Here is a 21,284-nt window from a genome sequence, read left to right as displayed (position 1 = left end):
TTTGGAATTTTAAAATTCAGGAAATACTATATATGAATTATTTACACAAGAACATGCATCTATACTCTTTGGTAAGAGGCGTCAGTTTGAGGCTTTTCCATAAGAAAATTGCAAGAAATAATACGGCATGGGTCGTCTTTATCAGTCAGATTGCAAAGAGTGCACACAACAATTATTCCATTCACCGACATCTGAAGTGTTGGGCCTGTATCATGACTCGTTATCGGACGTTTAATGTTAGAAATTAATAAATATCAAACGTACTTACTTAAACATCGTCTCGCACAAAGGCGATTAAGACTGTATAAGCCTAATTATGATACACTGGCTATTCACAACGTATTTGTTGCACCCACGTTGATGTAATGACTTTTTTCGATAAAATATAATCTTGGGACAACACTTAGTGTCCGCTTGATAGTAATTTTAAATTTATGATAAAATTTAATCAATATAATATGAAATGGATTAAAATTTCTGATAACATTTAAACTTTTATTACTGTCTTTTCTACATTGTAACTAAAAAATATGGAAATATCGACTTGTGGATACACCTCCTGCCAAGTTTCATAACAGCCGTTCTTAGTTTTTTCAAGAATAATGCATCAGATGAAACAGTGAGACAGTCTTGAAAGTAAACGTTTCATTGATTTCAACAACTTCTCTACTTTGTGACTTTTCTACTAAAGCTGAAAGTCTTGATAGAGGCCGTTACTATTTTCTTGTGAAATTTTTTACTTACATTGACAATTAAAGCGTATAAAAACGGGGTAGAAATTGTACCCCGTTTTTAAAACAATCGGAAATATGTGTTTATGCTCCAGTAGAAGAAAATGTGTACATTACAGGAATTGTGCATCAGGAGGGAATCGATTGACTCGAACTGGTTTAACGATCGGTGAGCCACATTGCCTTCTGGCAATGTAAAATTGTTTCCAACTGTTGGATAGTTCTCACGCTCAATTTGTACAGACTATGTGGATGCCAACTACACAGGGAGTATTAATCCAATCAATCCACAGCCAGGAGCTGGGAGCAGAAATCAATAACAAATCACAAGTCCTTCTATTACACAAATCTATATTGACACTTTCACAGAACTCTGGGTAGAATGTGTGGACCTAAGAGGTGACAGGAGAGTGAAGAAAAATACGTAATGAGCAAAAACCTCTGAAACATCGGGAAACTCTCGTAAACTACACGGCTCAACAATCCAGAAGACAGCCATCTTCGTACTCGCCTCCGTGAGAACCTAAAATCTCGCAGGTGTGGAATTAACGTTTGTTAGCTAGGCTCAGAATTCTTTTAGAAAAGCTGAAGACAGAATTTGACCAGGTTTGAACTTAAACCTCAACTTAGCCAGCCATTTCCTGTCAATACCTAACTACTCGTCTGTGAGAAGGGTGGCATATGTAGAGAATTAATTTTTCATAGTCCCCTATGGTGGCCTACATACATATACGTAAAATAGTATAATTCAAACACGTTTAAATGAAACAAGTTGATTGTTTGTTTGAGTCTTCGTGAATTAGAAAGAATTATTCTGCAACTTTATGCAGAGCGAACGAGACGGTAGTGGGCGAGGAGTAACGCATTTGCTCTCGAGCAAAATGAAAGTGGAACAGATTTTAAACAAGAAGTCGCCTTCCAAGAGTATTGGAAAACACAGGTAGTGGGTGCAGGTTACATGGGCGGTCACGGGCGGATTAAGACTTCGCAAGGCACTGAGTTGTGATATAGACGTGGTCTCTGTACATATTAAAATTTTGTAATAATAATTATTAATAAACATTGGAAAATTTTATTCAATTCATTATATATTAACAGGCTTTTTGTGACAGGGGAAATTTTAACAAAGTAAGAAAAAAATAAGTTTCATTTAAAGTACATTCAACTTTTGTCGGATTACTAAAGATTAAAAACACTTGATTTTAATGAAGTCTCGTTTTATCGTGGATGGAATATTTTTATCCAATTAGTAAACTGAGAAAGAAGTAAAAGATATGTTGTGGCCTGTTTTAAGGTACTGTCTCAAAGTCTTCCTGAAGGGATTGAAGAAAACTACAGAGACTTCATGTGAAGGTATCGGTCCCCATACCAAGTCAAGGAATTTCCGAAATCGAAAACAAGAAATAAAACATTGATACCACAAAAATTAAGTTTTTATCTTCACAACAAGCACTTAGATAAACCTTTATCTCATTCACAGATTATCAGCTGATGACATTAAGAATTTATCCTTGACTGCATCCACGTAGAACAAATTGTTTCATGACATTGCAGTGTAAATTTGTTAATTTAAGGAGCCATCAAAATCTTGTAGTTAAAAAAATACTTACGCGTTCCAGTCCATAACTTTGCATACGGATGGGCATGTTCCAAATTTCGCGTGAAATATATATTCACCTCTCATCAAAACTCAACACTGAAGTATTAGTACTCATATGGCGCATTCGTCACTGCTTTGGAATGGTGACAACTGCTGACACAGACTGGCACATACACTCTGTCTCTGATCCAAAATGTGGATGACACAGTTACATACGTTTACTTCCGTGTTAAAGAAGTGTCCGCCATTTAACAAGTCCTGAAGGTTGCACTAATCTGACTTAAGTTTCTTAAATTTAACATAGTTTCATCTAGTTAACAATTTGCCAGGTCTTTGATAAAATATCACGTAATAAGTCGCAAAGAGAATTCATTCCGGACGGATAGATATAAGACTGATATATTTGATACTGTTGCCATCAGAAAGCTGTGCTCATTTCGTGTTTTCCACTCTTCTATTCGATTTCTCTCATTCGATCTACTTCCGATACGAGTATATTATGTATCGATTCGTGATCTTAAATGTATACATTTCGTCATGTCTGGTATAATCTGCGTTATTACATAAACGACTACCTAAATTGTTTATTTCTATAGTAAACCCTTCTTCCACGCGGATTCGATTATACGCTTGAAGATAAATCCAAACACTTATTAAAGAAATACTTAAAATTATACGTGGTCTACCAAACACAATGTAGAACGAAAAATTCCACTGTGACTAACGATAATTTCTATATGTGTATGATTCTCATATAATATTTAAGAATTTAGTTCGTGCCGCAAAGAATACACTTAATCATTATAAACAACATGTTAATACTGTTTAAACAAATTATCGCTGTTTACACTGAGAATCATACGAAATATATAAATATAGAATGTAGCGTTACTAACTGATAAATCTGATGGTAATTGGTAAAAATAAAGTAAACGGGAGATCATTAATGAAAGTGTTTATTCCAAGTAATCAAGTGTACACAGATTATTGAGCATGTCGGCACATTATATTTTGTAAGAGTCCTACATTTCGTTCCAGGCATCTCTAAAATCTTACCGCTGCATTTTCTATGACTGCATCCAATGCGTGCTTAAATACTGTTGCAAAAACATGTTTGATGTTCTTTTTCAACTGAAGCACAGTGTGGGATACTGGATCTCTGTGCACAAGTTCTCTGAGCATTTTCCAAGGTCCGGTGAAAGAGCGGGGTACGCAAAATTGGTGCCTCTGGAAATGGTTCGTTCACCAAAATGGCCTCGAAGCACTGTGATTGTCTCCCGAGCTGTTTCACTTCTTGCCCCATCTTGTCAGAACCACTGTTCATTCATACGTAAATTTTTTGAACGACGAAATCTCAGTTCGCCGACAAATTTCTCAATCACCTCTCGATATCGCACTTGATTGTCGATTACTGTCTGACAACGACCGGACCGATGATGCCATGGCTGGCGACAGAGCATCAAACATTTTTCGATATACTTTATTTTGCGCAACTCTGTATTTGCCACTCGGATTGGGTTCAGTTTCAGAAATAAAGTAAAATAAATATAGTGTTTATTCTTTATTAGACTTCGTATTATACATTTCTTTGCCCAAACTAAAGAGTCATATCTGACGGACAAGAAACTCGTTCTACAGCCTTAATCAATGTTTAATGCTAAATATAGTCCTTGCAACTCCTTGTAGGCATTACAAACCTGCCCTTTCTCTCTCCTTCCCACTTCTGATGACCGCGTGCTTTTTAGATCTAATGGAACTCAGTGGCAGATTCCAATCATACCATATCTGAAGGGACACCGAACTGGTGGTAAGCAATTTGGCAACAGTTCGGAACGTTACATGTCTACTTATTTGCTCTACAGAACTCAGGAACGAAAGTCGTTGTTTAATGGTTGGCAATCCTGCTTCTAGTTCGGAATGTGTTCTTTGTGCATCTCAGCTGGAACGACGGATATTCTGAGAGTTTCAGTGGTTTTATTCAACCACGCCAAAGCAGTATCTCAAAGTAAGCTCTGCGATGTTTATACACATTCTTTCTATCTTCCTCCGCAATCACTTAGTATTAAATATGAAAAAAGATGAAATTACCCCATATGAGAAATTTCATCAGGAGTATTCAACAAATTGTTTCACTTTAAAACTGCAATAGATAATGTAACGATATAATTGTCTATGGAACTACCATTAGTAACATCAACCTGCTTCGACTGCAAGGTAATTAATTTTAATTTTTTATAGAAAAAAGCTCAGAATTATATTAAAATATTTGAACTAATGTTATCACATACAAGTAGAGCACGTGACTTGAGTGCGACACGTGACAGTGACCATTAGTCTGCTTCAACCAGCTGTGCCGAGGGCGGAGAGGCCTTTCGATGTGCGCAAGTGTAAAAATTGTGCTCTTAGAGGAGCATAGGGACATTTGAATCACCCTGTATTACGACTCGGTAACAAGAGGAAGATATATTCCGTTTCAAGGAAAACGTGACAAGTTTTTCTGAAATCAAAACGAATTACGAGAGACTTAAGCCCTTTTTACCGATTAAAACATGTGAGTTTTTTATTTGTTCTCAAACTATTTTATTGGAGAATTGTTTTGTTTTATGGTCGAAACTAAGCTTCTAAATATTATTTAGTTAAGATTCAGCTTCATACAGTTGGTTAGCATTCGAAATGGCTTCAGTTACCGAGAAGTCGCAACCCACGATTTCGTTGTTCGAAGTTTCTAATCATCGCCTTTCATCCGGTCACAAGATATCATACATTTGCGCCTGTACAGTAGGCCTACATCTTAACCTGGTCCACCCACATCGCTAGCAGGTTCCAACTCCCGCACTGCCTGCTGGACAGACATGTACTTTCCCTTATAAGGGCCGTGCGGAGAAGCTGTATTCACAATCAGGGTTGCCCAAAGCAAAGTAACGGTTGATGCAGTGTCAGTGTATTTCTCAAGGCAACAAGGCTTCTTTCATTTCGTGCATTTTATGTATAACTGATAAATTATCAGCAGAATCGTCAATGAAGCCGCAAATACTGTATTTGAAAGAGTGCAGAATGATCTAGAACTAGGTTAGAAATATTTCTTACTACAAAAAATAATATTCTTTCACGGAATATATTCATAAATTTAGTCAATTCATCTACCACTTTTAATCAACCATTGCTTAGGATAAATCTTCCAGAAAATCGTGAATAACAAGCATAATATACTAAAGAAACTGATTTAGGGCAGTTTTAATGATGCAAGATAGACAGAAGATATTTGAGAGCTTAAAATCTGACGCAGGCAGACTTACTTTGATAAAAAAAATAGCAAGGTATAAATAAATAGTGAATTCACCCTGTAAACAGTGTTTAATATATATTAAGCCAAATTTGACGTGCGTATGATCATTAGTCCTTTTTGATTCTTTCTCGTTGTGTTTACTTTTAGTGCCATTATGTTAGACGCAATTATAATCTTATAGCGTAGAAGGAGTGAATGTACTGTATCAGAGGACGTGGAAGAAAGGTACTGTGATATATTTTTAGAAATCGTCATGAAATTCACGTTGCATAGATCAGCGGTATTCAAACTTTTTTGTTCGCGTAACCCCAGGTATAATTTCTCTTTAACTTTGTACCCCCAAAGTTGTTGGTGTATAATTCAACTTATACATAGTATATAATCTACATCTAAAATAAATTAAATAAATTACATTACTGATTATTCAGTGTTTATCATAAAATAATATATTTTTTTTAAAATTTCACGTACCCCTTAAGATGTCTTCGCGTACCCCCGGGGGTACGCGTACCCCAGGTTGAATACCACTGGCATAGATTATATAGACTATCATCGGTCGTTATAGAATTCTGTAATTCATTAAAATATCAGCTTTAGATCTTAGTGTACACAGGTTCAGTGTTTGTCATTTTATCATAAGTAGCAGTGTGGGAAATGTTCCAACGTGTACTACGTCCTAAGAAGTGCTTAACCATATCTCTGGTTAAATTCTCCAGGCATAGAAAGGTGTATATTTCTCTGTTCCGATAGTGAGAATTGCATTTGAAATCTTAACTTATTTATTTCGTGTTCGTTTCGCCATAAAAACTTCCGTTTTTAAGTCATTTTACTTTTCTTTTCACTTTGTGTTTGTACTCGGAGTTCTTCGATAAATGTCGGTTTCCTTGTGATCTATTTTGCGTTTAAGACAGACATTAATTCACAAGGACGTAAGATTATTGCTGTGACAAGCAGCATGAGATAAGGTCCATTTTGGTAAATGGAAGTATGTGTCGAGTCTTTAAATTCCAGCAACCATCTGTTGAGTGTATTCTTCTTACCTCTGTCCTTCCAACGTCTGTCTTAGCTTCTGATATATTTTAATTCTTTTAAAATAAGTTCCAACGTCTCCATTCAGCTAGACTTCCATCAACAAGCAAGCGTCATCTGATTGCACGCGTCGGGTCTTTCTGCTGTTTCAAACAGGTGCTCAACGATGGCGGACTGGTTACGATAGTGAGTGACGGGTATCAGTGGCGAACTGGATCATGTCACGCTAGCGAACGCATATCCCAGACTGATATTTCCATGTAGACAACGCGGTAGTAGATTCTTCGCAGTGTCTGGTTTGATCAAGGTTGCCAACTTTATTTGTTATTCGACCCACTGATGGGGCTTCATTTGCTCGATTGTCATCCAGTTAACCATGATGGGGGAAATATGGAACTCTGAAATATCGGCCAGTTTCGACCAGACTGCACGGTATTAGTGACAAATTAAGCCATTTTTACAAAGCACCAAATACATAATCTGAGCAATTTATGACCTCGACGCATACACCAAAAACAAATTAATAATATTATCCCACAATATGCACACCCTTCTTCCAACCGGTTTCTTCCCTTCAGATACTGAATTAAAAATTCTGTACGGTTGTCTCTCCATGCATTCTACATTCTCCGTCAATCTCATTTTCCTCAATTTATGAAGTTCCTCTCGTTTCACGCAATTTCTCTATCATCCACCCACGTTCTTTGCCATATATCCAAATGATAACGTAAGATATCTATTATCAAACACCTTCAGTCTGTGTTAAATAATCGTGAAAAGCTTAAGACTTACATTAAATCAAGCCTATTAAATTAATCCTTTGCCACTACACGTCCTCATACTGAAGATTTAATAAATGAAGGAAAATTTTAAATGTATTCACAAGAGATGGTCCTGTGTATTGGAGACTAAGCATGGAGAACAATTAGATACAACTGAAAAAAGAAATATTTGTAGCTAAGTTATAAAATTTCTTGAGTACAGATTTCGTAGTTTGCACTATTTACAACTAAATGTTGCTGTAAAATCAATAACGCTGAACTTATTAGAATGTGTGACAGACACAAACTTAAAAGTTCTTCTGTAGCAACGTTGATTAAAATTTGGTTTTCATAATAACAGAACAGTTAAATATCCAAATAAGTCTAAACTGCTCAGGCGATACGCAGTTCCTCCTTTGACAGCCATGATGGCATGAGAAGAAACGCTAGCTGTATCTTCAAGTCACGCAGTGACGTAGATGTGTGGCAAAGAATACTCTGTTATTAATAAACTAGTGGAAGTAGTAAATTATAATTATTCATCCTCAAAAATGGATCGTTATTTTGTTATGAATAAATCGAAAACTAAACTGTAACATTAATCTGAACTCGCAATGGCAAAGCAAGTTTTAATACATAAAAATACTCAGAAATTAAACATAAGGACATTAAAATTGTATTTAGAGTGAAATAATTGGTATAATAATGAAAAATTTAGAGCCGGGTAGCTCGTTTTGAACAGCGACCGACTACGTGCTGGGCGATCGGAGTTCAAACTCCGAGGCAGAAAATTTAATTTTCTAAATATTTTTTGGAAGTCGTTTGATAATACCTATCTCAATCGGATCGAGCCAATTTATTACAATAGCCTTAACTAGTGATACAGCATCGTTGCATATAGAGACACGGCCCTTTGAAATAAACATTTTGTGCATCCATGACCCGTATAATTATCTTCTTTCCAGGCCATTCGACTCTGAGTAACATTTGCAGTTGATTTAGTGTAATTTAATAATCTACGGTCGAGCCAACCAGCCTGGTGCAGTGGTGTAGACTATGTAGTGACATGTGTTACGTATGTCGCGCTAGGATTGATTTGGACAACTGGATTGTGAGGCTGGCTGTTGTTGTCCGTGGAGGAAGGCTATTAAAAATAGCTGCTACAGACATCTGCCAGATTGCTACGAAACGCGAAGGTGGAAGAAGACGACGACCAATGGCTCAGCGTCGTACTGTTAAAATCACTGCTTGTTTACTGATGCTCCAACACAAGAATTTTCTGAATTACAATCCCTATTTGAAACTGTTGGCATTTGTATTCCCACTCAAAATTTTAGAGCCAGTCCTTTGTTTACTAATGGTTCCTCACGTAGAACTTGTCCCTAAGCTAGATGGCATCAATCACAAATACGTTTTGCCAAAATATTGATATATTCAACAAATATTTAGTTGTACTTAATCACATTTTAAAATATATAGTTTTGCTGTTATTAACTTTGATTTTAATTATAATGTTTAATATATTCATTAGTTTTTGTATGTTTTTGTTCCTGTTATGGAACTGAATTTGCTATGTTGCTGTTCATGCAGCACATTAATATAAAAAATCAAACTGATTTATATTATTATTATCCTTTTAAATTTACCTGGTTTTGTCGTTCAACTATTTACAGCCCTGATCCTTACGTGGGAGATCCATAATTCTGTTCTCGGCAAAGAAGCCTGGCATCTTGACCGAGGTAATTCATTATTTTCCCCAGTCCCTCCTAACCAACAAGATCATGAGTAACTTACAACTTCTGTCATGTGCTTCGTATCATTTTAGTCTTGTATTTTATTAGCAAAGATAAAAAAATCATTTGTCAAGTACACAAACTTCTAATAAGTCTCAAAGATCAGTTTTTCTGACAAACATAACGACCTTCAAGACAATTAATTTGTAGATAATCCTATTTATACACGAAACTGAAGATAAATAGTAGTTAATATTTATGAATTAATCGCTGAACATGCTTATTCGTCTGGTTCTTTCTAGAATCCAATTTTTCTTGTATTTATTTATACATTTTTGTTTCTTTCTGCCTTCCTTCCTGTATTAATTTCTCCCTTTCTTTTCATCTCCCGTGATTCTTTCTCCTTCATCCTTTCTCTTTGTTTCACTCACGCATTTGTCTTTACGTTCATCAATTCGTGTATGAAGGTAGAAGTGTGCATGTAGTGGACTGGCAGGAAACAATTCTTATGCATTCAGTCTGACCCCTGCAGGGTAGGCTGCTCGCTTCTTCTTTCTGAACTCAGTCCACTGTGCCGGAAGCGACTGGTCGTGATATAGGAGAAGACGTTATAATGGTTCCTTGGATATTATCAGTACACTTGTTTAATTTAACCGTCTGGGTTTAGTGTGGAGACGTGGCAGTCTGTAGTACCTGACTCGCCCACGGGAGGGCAGAAAAACCAGACCATTAAGAGGAACGCTAAATAGCTCTAGGCGTGTTTTGTTTTGTTTTTTTAAAATATTCTTCTACATACAGTAAGAAAAACTACGCACATGCGCTGTCATTCATCTATCCACTTTAAGAGAAGTCAAATTAGGCACTACAATGTTTAATTTACATGACTGCGAAGTAAAAAAGAGCACTAATAAAAATGGATCAGAGGAGACTTTTGGTTCCCCCTCTTGTAATTGTTATCGACGGTTAGGAGGAACCTTCTGCCTTATTCCTCGGTGTCGAAATTCAGTTACCCAGAAGACCCTACAACAAGTATGATAAGTTTACGTCTCCGGTGAACGATCGTGTTCAAACTTTCTGGAAATACAGTCCTTGTTCGAAGCCATTTATTGTATTGAACAAATTACAGTGACTGACCTCATGTAGTTTTATACCAAATACTGTATATCAAAATTAATATGAAATAGGACGTTCATTACATTATTTGGATCATTGTACAAGATTTGAATTACCACTTTTAAAGAATGAAAAATTAAAATTACGTACCTACAAATAACTGTCCCTATCCCCAAAGCTTACTAATATTACTACATTATTAACATGTTATCAGCTATTTAGTTACATATATTGTCTTAAAAGTGAGATAAAGCTCCCGTTGTAGCAGCGAAAAAAATGTTATTCTACCAGCTCTGTTTATGAACTATCATGCTCAACATTAATTTTTCATGCCTAATTACGTTCAGTTAAAGTCAGATGTACCATGAGACGGTAGCTCAGTATAGTGACTAGCTACGGGGTTTGATTCCCGACAGGGTGGAAAATTTTTCTTCTAGTCTCTGCGTCCCGACCGGCTCTGGGACCCACCCAACCTCCTCTACAATGGGTACCGGGGGTCCTTTCCCGGGGGTAAAGCCTGCAGGGGCGTGATGCTGACCACTCACTCCCATCTAGTTCCGAGGTTGGGAATGAGACGTAGTTGTAAGCCCATTCCCCTGAACGCCTACACTGCGCGTTGAGGGATAGATTTACTTTTTATGTTATGGCAGTGTTTCTCTATCCCCCATACAAGGAGTGATGCCTCATGTCAAATGATTCACGAAGATATTTAAGAATCAGTTCTGAATCGAACGAAGTAATGATCGTTTGGTTAAATCTCGGGCTACCAGCCGTGTCAGGGGTTTGAAAGATGAAAACACCAACATTTCGAGAACTAGTTTCGTCCTCATCCTGAGGTTACTGAAGTATTCAGTAACCTCAGGACGAAGATGGTATAATAGACCTATATTTTTTCTCCAAACACAATTAATTGGTGGAAATAAGAGTTAAGTGGTGAGACATTAGTTTCTCATCGTTAGGATGTCAATGTTGGCCTTCTGGGCTGTAACGTCATGCAGATTTGTAGGGTGATACTAGCGTTTCGGCGGAGTACATGTCTCCACCTTCAGCTCTGAAGGAGATAGTATGTTTCTCCGAAACGTTTGTATTTACCAGTGTGAGGTAAGTGTGTACACGTGCGTAACTTGAACATGTTACTTCTCCTTTATGCATGGATATTACCTACATACGTAGCAACTATGTGCACTCGTGGAACAGGTTCTCAGGAGCCAGCAGCAGGTGTAATCGGGTCACCTGCGAGGGCGAGGTGGGTCACACCACGTGCCTCCAAGCTGTTCGACCTTGGGAGTGAGCGGAGGTCAACATGTCACGTGATTACAAAGTGCTTTGGCCACTCGGAACAGTGGGAGGCTAGGTGTAGGTTGAGATAGGTAAAGGACCAACAGCTGTATTTGATGGCTTGAAACAAATTATCGCAGTCCATCAAATTCCGTCGCACTCCTGCTTAACATTCGGGAGGTCCTATGCTTCAATATCATACCGGATACTGGCCATCCGGATTGAAGTTCTTTGGCTTCTCCAGGAAAATTCAGGAACAGTAAATAAAATTAGGTCACGAACACTTATTTTTATATCGTTTCCAGTTTATCACTAACCATCCTCATAAACACACAAGATCTTATGTTAGTACGCTAAAAGTGGCGCTACTATCGAACCCATCTCAGCGGTTCGCAAGTCTGTCACTTTTGTAGGAAATTTAAAGATCATTTAGTAACATGATGGAATATGAAGTTTCAAGTCCACAATCCCACATCGTACTTCTAAAAGCCACTTTAAAATATTTATTCTATCTCCAACTACGTCTCCCTGGTTCACCGACTTAAATTCCATATTTTTATGTTACACTCCGTAAACGTATTTGTATATTTGATGGAATGACGGTTGCAACATTTTCATTTAGCTACACAAATATTTAAGCCAAAAGAAGTGCCTGGGATTTGATCCAGCTTCCATATACGAGTTAGACACCATCAGCTCGCTATTTTATTTACGAGTGACACACCGCAGTTTACGTTAATTTGATATCCTCAATTTGCGTTTTAATTAAATCAATAACAGGTCTCCAAAACAGATGTTAGAAAACTAAACATATGCTTTGTAACGTATGGTTATGTAGGATACCTGTGAATTGTGTAACAAAAATTAGTTACTAGTGCTAGATGTCTCCAGAACAAGTTAAAAAAATTCAGCGAATATTTGTATAAAATAATTTTCTTTCCTTGTCAGAGGAATCCAATCCTATTAGGGAGTTAAACATTATTCTTACGCATTTCCTGTGATGAACATAATATACAAAACCATGAGCCTAAATCCGAGTTGAATTTGAACCCGCCATTCCAAAGTCCAAGCTGCCGAAATGCCACATTGAACCTGATGGAAGATGAGCTACCGAATTTTATGGTAGTAAAATTAATGCTTAACAACTCTCTTCTTCTTCAAAATGCGCCATACTAAGACATCTTAAAAACTTCTTCGTTGCCTGGAAACTACTAATTACAATATACAGCAAAAAACAGTGTGGTAAAACAGAATTTGATAAAATATGCAAATGAAGAAATATTAGCCTGAGGAGATGGCACAGTCTGTATTTAAAGGCTGTGCTAACGTTAACATTTTATTTTCTACCCAACAGTTTTGTTTTGTTCTGTTTTATTTAACTACGCCTCGCTTTCATAATTTAAAGGCACGCACTGAGGTTGTTTAACAACCGTGAGCTTTGGCTTATTTGGCGCTCTACGAATTCATATCAGGTTAACTACGTGTTAACAGTCATGAGTTTTATTTTAATAAGGTTACGGCATGTTTATAAAAAATTTCATTGAGAGAAACAAACAAGATTCGATAATACAATATGTTCCTTCGTCGTATTATTTAAATACTCTATTTTCATTTTTTCAGAATTACTGCTCTCATTCTAAAGCTGTCACTATTAATTCTGAAGTTATATATCCCTTAAAAATTTGAAACGAATTAAGTGCTCCAGGCCAAGGCATGCTTCTAGAGAAGCAGATTTCAAAGGATGGGGAAGAAACGCTGGAGGGGGGGAGACATTACCTAACCAAAGAAATCTGTAGCCTACATGACAGACTGAATAAGCATGTCCTACATCATATAATTCAGTAGGATTTTTCGGTGAAATTTAATTTTCAAAACTAATTTAAAAGAAAAACACGTCTTCTTGGGTAAAGGTATCCACTTGCTCAGATCAACATTCCCTGTTCTTAAGAAACTGTAAGGTTTATCTCCACCATAAAAAAATCCTGCTCTTGTCCTGAAACAATTCAATACATTTTATATCTTCGTTAATTACATCCCGCTAAACTGAATTCTACATAGCGAACTACCTTTTTCTTACGACTCAGTTTAAAAAGTCTTAAAACTCACAACGTTTCAAAGATGAATCCTTCTTAGTCTTCATGTAAAACGGGAGAGACATAATTTGTAGCCCACAGCTCAGGAATATCTCAGTGTATCAAATGCAACAGCATAAGCTTCTCCCCTTTTACATCATGGCAAAGGAAGATCTATTACTGGAAATTGGATTTTTAAGAATCTCTAAACAACTTTTAACAGACGATGCGTAAAGTACAAAACAAGGAAATGAGCAATATGATAACTGCCAAAAAACATTCAGACAAGAAATGACTATACGAGTCTGACAAAAGACAGGGGTTGATTCTGCAAAATATAAATTGTGACTAACCTATGGCTCCTTCAGCCGAATTAAAATATTTTTCCCGACGCGTCCTCTGCGAATTTGTAGTACCTTATAGCCTTAACGTTTATTTAATGTAGACAAAAAAAAAATTCTTCGTTCTCACCCATCTCGTACTGAACGCTCGTGGTATAAATGACCATTAAAGTTTATTAATTCAGATCTTAATAACATCTTATCCAAGTAACAATTTTTCGACTATCATGGGCTCTATTTTATTTATTTATTTTGAAAACTGAAAAAATTGTGATTCTATAAATAGGGGACCAGCATGAAAAAATTTTAATGTACACCCACAACACAGTTTTCTTTAATGTCCAGTGGTTTTCGGAGATAAAACACGTGGACGGCAGATACGAGAAGTTAACTTCATACATCAAGTCTAAGTAATGCATACAAACGTAGATAAGTATAAATACGTCTTCTTGTATGTTGCGCCGTGTAGTCTGGTAGAAATTTATCGACGTTTCATTGATGCTTACTGCCTTTCATTAAAGCCTTGATAAAGAGAGTAAACACCGATGAAACGTCGGTCAATTTCTACCAGATTTCATCTTCATATTTACTACCGTGAGAACCTGATAACTCACCAAGTTTAAAACAGATGCCCATTGCTTGCATAGGCCTACGTTATCGGAAACAAATCACCAAAAGTAATACACAGATAAGACAGTCGGCTCGCACTCAACTTACTACAAAAGACAGACGAACACAAACCACTTTACAAGTACGCGCGTGAATGAAGATGTTCACCCCTCCCCCCAGCGTCGATAGTTAAGTCGTGACCTGTTGCAGACGCCAGGCTGAAAGTAACATCCGTCATCGATAAATTCACTTGAATGCTTCAATTTAATTAATACATTATGACACATGACTTTCTAATCAATAGCAAGTGTTTTAAAACCGGTTTGACTCTCACCACTAACCTTACGTATGAATGAAATTTCCGACATAAGATAGAACGTAATTATAAACCCTTCCTCTCAGCCATTAGGCAACGTATACATGTCAGATCTGAAAGCAAGGAAATCAGTCTAATGAAGTAATTAATCCACCTTTTTGCCTTGTGATACGTCAATAAGAAATCTTGAACGTCTTGTCACAATTATATTCCATACATTTAAAATGTAATAGAGGCATACCTCGGAGATATTGTGGGTTCGGTTCCAGACCACCGCAATAAAGCGAATGTTTTGGTTTCCCAGTGCATATAAAAGTTATGTTTACACTATCTTGTAGTCTGTTAAGTATGCAATAGCATTATGTCTAAAAAAAACATTGCGAGAATTACCAAAATGTGGCACAGAGACACGAAGTGAGCACATGCTGTTGGAAAAATGGCGCCGATGCTCGACGCAGGGTTGCCACAAACCTTCAATTCGTAAAAAACGCAATATCTGCGAAGCGCAATAAAACGAGGTATGCCTGTACATGCCCGCAAAACCGACTTCTACATACCGTATGTAATAATGCTGGCCATTGAATTTCTTGATACCGGTGATAATGAATGGTTAATGGAAAGAATGGTGACATGGACTTGTGCAGAAACTAAATAACATCGTAGAAGCCCGCCTTGCTGATATCGTTGTGATTTATCATGACTTTTTAGCGAATTGTAATCGCAACAAATATTTATATTAAGAAGAACTTTAATCATTAAATCATTAGAGTTCTGAGTTCTGTGAAAGAATAGTTTTGCTGTCCTCACTATACGCCACGTAAGCGCTTGGATGGAGAGGCGTTATAGCTTCTACTCATTCATAAACTCGGCACCAGATGGGGGGGAAATACCACAGTTCCAATTGGATGGGAGGCTGGGTGTACCCTGCTGGGGATCAAAAGAAAGCAGGGTTTAGTACCATATAATATGTCACCAACCGATCTTTGTTATTCAGACGCTGCCGTAGAGGACTGAGTTCGATTCCAGGTGGGATTTCTGATGGACAAAGTGGCAATGAGACAGGTTTCCGAGTCCTTCCGTTCAACTCTGTCAGTATAATTCTACCGCTTACTTCCATGAACACTTTTATATCATCTGGTGAATAGATAAAAGACCCGTTAAAGGCCGCGTACCACAGCGAGTCTCACCCCGTCGCAGAAAAAACAACAGAGCCGCTTTGCGTTTTCTTTGAGCTAAGAAATTAATTTGTTTTATATTATTTGGATGATCTGCATTTTTCAAAGATGTAAACACAAATAAGTTTATTTTTTGGCCTGGGTTACCACTTACATTAATCGAAATGAATATAGTATTCCTGATCGATTCATGTATTCGAAGTAGATAAAACGTTCCTTGAAATTCGTTGTGAAGATGCTCTCAACAAATTAGTTACAATAGACGTCACACAGTCATGATCATCACACGGATATGCATTAATCATAAAACAAACGAATTCACTGTCCAACTAACAAACTTGCCATCAAAGTTCGAGATGTAATGTATTTTCGAAAGGTGCCGTGTCCGAATCTTGATACTGATCGTTATTAGTTTTTTCTTCAGTCCCTCTGGGTTCAGATGCTGGAAAATTAATCCACTAGACCTTCTAACTGCGTATTTCCCTTTAATTCCTTCGTGCTGTCAGCATTATATAGAGTGAGTCAGAAGTATGTTTACAAACTTCGTGTGCATGTTCCAGGATCAAAAATAGGAAAAAATGTTCCTAAGAATATGGGGTCGCAGATGTTTCATTTTCGAAATAATAACCAAAAATAATTTTTCATGTATGCCTTTATTGCCAAGTATAAGGACAGGGATGTTTCTTTATAACAGATTCTCAAAGGTTGTTCCTCCATTCTCCACACATACACGAGCACGAATTGCACAAGACTGACGAATTCGTTCGTACACACCAGGGTTTCCTCGAATCATCTGGCATGCATTCTGCACACGTTCCCATAGGTCGTCTGCATTGTTCATGGGTGTTGGATAAACGACGGACCCCACAGATAAAAGTCCAATGCATAAACCACATTGTCTTCTTGTATTCAGTGGTACATCTTCAAGGAGACGTGACAAGTGTCTTCTTAAGAATCACCGGTATGAAGGTCCTCTTAGACTTGATGGAAGCTTGTGTGGACCAATAAGCATGTCGCCAATAATTCCTGCCCAAACATTAACTGAAAATCTTTGCTGGAAGGTGGTTTCACTCTGATATAATGTCAATTCATTGTAACTTACTTTTGACTATTATTTCGAAAATTAAACATTTGGGACCCAATGTTCATAGGAACATTTTTTTATTATTCTGTAACACGCACAAGAAGTGTGTAAACATACTTCTGACTCAGCCTGTATAATTTAACAAATCGACAAAACTTCGCCAAAAAAATTCATGTCTACTAATTGTAGTTTAAAAACTTGTGAAATTAGGGCACATATTGTAGTTTTTCATTCTTAAAGCCGGTTTAAATTGCTACGTTTCGAATCTTGGTCACAGTGGAATTAAAATAAAGTCAGTCGAACTACCTGACGGGGAATGAGATGAAATGACGTATGAAGATTATGAAAAGAATGGATACTCACATACCATAGTAGTGAAGAAAAATCACCTGGCTTTACATTTTACAGAAGGGGAACTACAAGGCTGTCACAGCCCCGACTGACGCCACGGCGACCGCAAACGCCATCACCAACGTCACAGAAGCCACCGCCACAGCCACAGCAAATCCAACGACCATTATCGGCACAACCATCGACACAAGTACCACCACTCACAAAACCACAACTACAGACGGTACGACCACCAACGCGAATACCAACAGGACAAAGAATACAAACAAGAACTCAAGAAACCCTACCAACCATATCATAAATGCCAACACGAATTCTACCACCACGACAAACGCGATCACCATCAAAACGACGATTAGAAAAAATTCAATAATTTGAAAAATTACTGAAAATTATAACATTTTTGAAAGTAGTTAAACATTTTAAACAAATAGAGCAGGGCGCTCCTTTCGGAGCTCCTAGGGAGGGTTGGTCAAGTTTGTAAAACGCCATCAACCTTGTGTAAGAAACTAAACTAACCGCCCCGAATAGAGGGTTAAAACAATTTACCAACCCCCCTACTGGGGGGTTGGTTGAGTTTTGAAATCTTAGGTAATACGCTAAACTAACTTCCCTTCGGGAGGTTAGTTTAGTGACTCATTCAAGTGTTTTAACTCCTGAGTAAGAAACTAAACTAAACCCCCGAATGGGGGGGGGGGGTTTAAACATTGCGTTGCGTTTTAAAATCTTGAGTAAGACACTAAAATAAACCCCTTCGGAAGGGTTAGTTCAGTGTGTCATTCAATTGTTTTAACCCTTGAGTAAGAAACTAAACAACCCCCCGAATGGTGGTTAAAATACTTGACAACCCCCCATCGGAGGGGTTGGTTGTGTTTTAAATTCTTGAGTAAGAAACTAAACTAACCCACCCGAATGGGGGGTTAAAACACTTGACAACCCCCCATCGGAGGGGTTAGTTGCGTTTTAAAATCTTTAGTAAGACACTAAACTACCCTCCCCTTCGGGGGGGGAGTTTAATGTCTCATTCAATTGTTTTAGCCCTTGAGTAAGAAACTAAACTAACCCACCAGAATGGGGGGTTAATACACTTGACAACCCCCCTTCGGGGGGTTAGTTGCGTTTTAAAATCTTTAGTAAGACACTAAACTAACCTCCCCTTCGGGGGGGTAGTTTAGTGTCAAATATAAGTGTATTAGCCCTTGAGTAAGAAACTAAACTAACCCACCCGAATTGGTGGTTACAACACTTGACAAACCCCCTTCGTGGGGGTTAGTTGTGTTTTGAAATCTTAAGTAACCCGCTAAACTAACTCCCCTTCGGGAGGTTAGTTTAGTGACTCATTCAAGTGTTTTAAACCCTGAGTAAGAAACTAAACTACCGCCCCAATGGTGGTTAAAATACTTGACGAACCTCCCTCCGGGGGGGTTGGTTGCGTTTAAAATTCTTGAGTAAGCCACTAAATTAACCCCCCTTCGGAAGTGTTAGTTTATGTCTCATTCAAGTGTTTTAACCCTTGAGTAAGAAACTAAACTAACTCTCACCCCCCATAGGCGGGTTGAAACACTTGACTAACTCCCACTTCGGGGGGTTGGATGCGTTTTAAAATCTTGAGTAAGACACTAAACTATCCCCCTTAGGGGTGTTAATTTAGTGTCTTATTCGGAGCAGTTTCTCTAATCTGATTTTTTACTTCATTATGTCGCTGTTCAGAGGACAACTGTTCTTGGTCAGTCAGCTTTCTACGTCCAACCCCACCCTTGAAAATTTTCGTATGATTTCTTTCTCTTGTGTTTTTGTTGAATACGTTTTTCTACTTTTATCAATGTAAGTCTTACTTCGCTTTCCTTCATTTTTAAATAGTTCTGATGTTTTAGTTCTTTACCTCGCTGCTCAGAGGCCAACTGTTCTTGGTCAGCCAACTTTTACGTCTAACCCAATCCATACATATCTGCGTTTTTTCTCTTCTACTCTTGGTGAATAAGTTTTTCTACGTTTATCAATGTATGTCTTCCTTAGCTTTTCTTTATTTGTTAAATAGTTCTGATGTTTTAGTTCTTTACGTCGCTGTTCAGAGGTCAACAGTTCTTGGTCAGTCAACTCTACGTCAAACCCCACCCTTTCAAATCTTCGGAGCTCCTAGGGGTGGTTGGTCAAGTTTGTAAAATGCAACCAACCTTGTGTAACAAACTAAATTAACCCCCCGAATGGAGGGTTAAAACACTTGACCAACTTCGGGGGGGGGATTGCGTTTTAAAATCTTAAGTAATACACTAAACTAACCCCCCCCTTCGAGGGGGGGTTAGTTTAGTGTCTCATTCAAGTGTTTTAACCCTTGAGTAAGAAATTAAACTACCCCCCGGATGGGGGTTAAGACACTTGACCAACCACCCTCCGGGGTGGTGGTAAATTGTTTAAAACGCAACCAACCCCCCTTCGGAGGGGTTGGTTGCGTTTCAAAATCTTAAGGAAGACACTAAACTATCCCTCCTCATTCAAGTGTTTTAACCCTTGAGTAAGAAACTAAACTAACCCCCCGAATGGGGGTTAAAACACTTGACCAACCCTCCCTTCCGTTGGGTTGGTCAAGTGTTTAAAACGCAAGCAACCTCCCTTCGGGGGGGTTAGTTTCAAGTGTTCTAAAAGTTCGCTGCGTTTTAAAATCTTAAGTAACACACTAAACCAACCCCACCTTTGGGGGGATTAGTTTAGTGTCTCATTCAAGTGTTTTAACCCTTGAGTAAGAAACTAAGCTACCCCCCCCAATGGGGGTTAAAACACTTGACCAACCCCCCCTTCTTTTTCAGCGTCTTGTTTTTTTTCTCCTCTGTTCTTACCGAATAAGTTTTTCTACGTGTGTCGTTAATATGATCTCGTCTATCATTGTAAGTATTCTTTCTTAAATAGGTCTGATGTAGTAGTTCTTTACGTCGCTGTTCAGAGGCCAACTGTTCTTGGTCAGTAAACTTTCTACGTCCAGCCCCACCCTTGCAAATCTTCGTCTTAAAATCGATCATAATAGTTTTCGTAATCGTAATATATAGAGTATATGAGTAGTATTATTAGTAGCACTTTACCTTGTTGCAGTTGTTGGATTTGGTACTTCAAGTAGTTGATAACTTCTTTTTTCACTTTTCTGATGTTTTAGGCCAACTGTCAGTCAATTTTTAATAAATGCAACGTGCTGCTTCTGGAGCAGTGATAATGCGACTGGCTTGGTAGTGAAGCGTTATTTGTTTACTCGGCATTGTTGTGTTGTAATCGGCATTGTTGTGGAACACAACAATGCCGAGTATAAACAAATATAAGTTGACATTGTTGATGACGTAATTTATTGATGACAACGACTAATCACAAATTTTTATAAGGAGATTACATTGTCAAGTTTTTCAAAATTTTCGAAACATCAAAAAAACTTGAAATTGTCCAAAAAAGCGCAAAAACCAAAAAAAATCGAAATATTTTAGTGTTTTTTGGAGTTGAGATATTTCAACACTTTTCATTTCTGTGCGCTTCATGAAAAATATGGGGCATTCTTTGATTATTCGATAATTTTGAAATATTAGAAAATTTCTTAAAATTTTTTTCCCAACTGATGCATTCCAGGACCGGTCTCTGCCTAACTCTGGCTCACCCGGTCTGTGCCTCAAGCGGTCTGTGCAAGAGTCGGTCTCTGCCTTACACGGTCTCAGCTGTAACCGGTTTGAGCGAGACGGCCAGTTAGAGACAGGGTCATACAGAAAACGGATCATGTTGACACCGTGTCAGAAAAGGATCGGTTGGGGAGAATTTTGAAAAAACTTCGAAT

General features: G+C 37.8%; 1 protein-coding gene across 2 annotated transcripts in view; it reads left to right on the top strand.

Annotated features, from left to right (window-relative positions):
• Nucleotides 1-20,796, top strand: part of klu (zinc finger protein klumpfuss) — a 214,985-nt gene extending 194,189 nt beyond the window's left edge. For both annotated transcript variants that reach the window (XR_002542678.2, XR_015534730.1), the window contains exon 2: nucleotides 17,537-20,796. The gene's annotated coding sequence lies outside the window, so the exon portion shown is untranslated. The remainder of the gene's footprint in view (nucleotides 1-17,536) is intronic.
• The last annotated feature ends 488 nt before the right edge of the window (nucleotides 20,797-21,284 follow it).

This window comes from Zootermopsis nevadensis, unplaced genomic scaffold (assembly GCF_977971745.1).
Source record: "Zootermopsis nevadensis isolate Lab colony 2312 unplaced genomic scaffold, Znev_1.0 Znev_ptg000011l, whole genome shotgun sequence".
NCBI classification, from domain to species: Eukaryota; Metazoa; Arthropoda; class Insecta; order Blattodea; family Termopsidae; genus Zootermopsis; species Zootermopsis nevadensis.
Note: the sequence above shows the minus strand (reverse complement) of the source record. Positions and strands in the feature narration are given on the sequence as shown.